Source organism: Adiantum capillus-veneris, chromosome 2 (genome assembly GCF_014529385.1).
Source record: "Adiantum capillus-veneris isolate H3 chromosome 2, ASM1452938v2, whole genome shotgun sequence".
NCBI lineage: Eukaryota > Viridiplantae > Streptophyta > Polypodiopsida > Polypodiales > Pteridaceae > Adiantum > Adiantum capillus-veneris.
In genome coordinates, this window is record NC_140932.1 from 147,511,933 (window position 1) to 147,514,277 (window position 2,345).

Below are 2,345 nucleotides of genomic sequence, written 5' to 3' on the forward strand. Positions count from 1 at the left end.
AACCAATTTTCCTATGAGAAGTTAGAAAAAACTTCAAAACTTTGTTTTTAGAGATGTTTACTAGGTTATAAATGTCATGGGCGGTCATGACAGGAAAACATTGTTGGCCAGATAAATTTCCAAGCAAGGAGTATTTTGGGAAATTTGAAGAAATTGAAGGGTATTTTGGGAATTTTTGGTGAGGGGTATTTTGAGAATAACCACAAATTAGAGGGACATTTTGGTAACAGGAAATTCCTCTCTCTCTCTCTCTCTTTTGATTTATCACCTCCCTGAAATTAATCTTGACGGTGCAATGGCATGGCAATCACTTCCTCAAAGAATTGCTCAACACATTATGATGTATACATTCAACTACAAGGTTGAGTGCCTTTACCTTCGTGTGAAGGGTCGACAATCATCAAACTGCATCTGCAAGATTCTACATTTTCAAAGATTTAAAGCCTAGCTTGACCATCAGATGAAAATGGCAAGCTTCCTACCGCACAAGGGCCAGTACAAAATGGCATAGTTGGAGCACATGTCATTGGCAGAGACAAATGTGATGCACAATGCACATCCGTCCAAATCCGGGAATAACAAAGTGAGTGCAAGCTCCCACATCAAAGTCATCAGCAGGAAAGTGACATCATTGTAGAGAAAGACGAAAAGCCAGAGACTCGAACGAGAAGAAGGGGCTTGATACAGATCCTCTCTTCCTCCATCTCAGAGACTTTTAGCGCTCCTTGTGCCATCACACTCCGCACAGAAGTGATTCTAGTCCATCGCCTCCCTCCCTCTCTCTCTCTCTCTCTCTCTCTCTCTCTCTCTCTTTGCATTGGGTGTTGGGCTTGCCCGACGGAGATGCCAGTGAAGGTGTGCTACAGGCAAAGGATGCAAGCAGGGTAGTGTTGAGGCCCGATAGGCCAAGAGGGCATCGTAATGCAGAGCAGGACGTAGGCAGGGTAGTGTTGAGGTGGGACAAAGCAAGCGGGTGACGGGACAGAGCAGGGGGTGACGAGAGGGGCATCACAACACAAGCTTCACAAGCTAAGATCTTGTTAAACAACGCCGAGGCAAATGAAGCAGCCCGCATGGGAGCCCAAACCGTAACAGACAAAGTGGAAGAGAAGGGATTGCCACTTCTCTCTCTCTCTCTCTCTCTCTCTCTCTCTCTCTCTCTCTCTTTGTGCAAGGTGGAGATCCCAATGAGGGCCACCTGCAGGACGAGGGCAGCGCTCTCTCTCTCTCTCTCTCTCTCTCTCTCTCTCTCTCTCTCTCTCTCTCTCTCTCTCTCTCTCTCTCTCTCTCTCGCAGCAAGCCACACGTTTTCTTTTTATAAAAATGATCCCTCTCTAGCTTACTGCTGCAACCATTCCGCGCTGGCGCGGAATGGTTGCAGCAGCAAACCAGGGAAGGGTAGGGTCATGCGCAGTGCTAAAAAAAAACGTTTTTCCAAAAACTTGGCAAACCCACATATGTGAAACAACACAAGTAAATTGACAAAATTTGAAGGTTTTTACAAAGAATTACACTAATTTTTTCAACATTTTGTAGGTTTCTCTCCTTCAAATATAAAATTTAGAGGTAAATTTTAAAATTTGTAGGTGGGATTACACTAAACCTAGGTTTTTTTCGAGCACTTTTTTAAAATGTGAAGTAGACCATAGAGCTATTGTAGCAGGCAGTACCATGCAGGGGATATATGGTTTGCGGCAGGAGATCAGTCAACTACGTGCCCTTAGGCAAATGATTGTGAGACGGCATAATATTGAGTGTTGAGGACGGATGACAGTACAACCACCACTGCAAATTGATGGCGAGCAATGCAAGGCTTTTTTATTTCCATGATTGTAGGGATTGGGGCATTAAATTGTAGTAACAGACGTTGGCATGTAGAAGAAACAATTGTGCTCTTGCGATGGTTTCTCTTGTTTACGTGCTGCTGCAAAGTATCTGGCAAGCTTTGGAAGCTTTAAATTTCCATTATGTGATTTAGGACTAAAAGATTCCTTAATCTTGGCCTGAATATCCTAGGACCTTGGGTGTTTTCAATAGTAGGAGCTTTTAAGAAATTGTTGCTTCATGACTTTACCTCTCCATCTAGCAGGCAAATGCAGTTGAGACTTGGGCCTTTCCTGTGCAAAAGAACTTGCATTTGGCTCTAGATCCGATTGATTCTATTTAATGATCGCAAAAGTCTAGTTAGACAAGAAATTGTTCTCATGGAAAGTGGTTCCAGAAGCAACATGAGCAGATCAAGCCAAGTGGAAAGGGAGGGCAACTCAAGGATGTTGCACTGCGAAGTTGAGAGGAGAGAGAGTGAGAGTGCGCTTGTTTCCGCTTGCTTTAGAAGTTTTTTTTTC

At 43.8% G+C, this 2,345-nt stretch overlaps 1 pseudogene; it reads right to left on the reverse strand.

Annotated features, from left to right (window-relative positions):
- Positions 1-437: 437 nt before the first annotated feature.
- LOC147463818 (uncharacterized) lies at positions 438-987 on the reverse strand (annotated as a pseudogene).
- Between the last annotated feature and the right edge of the window lie 1,358 nt (positions 988-2,345).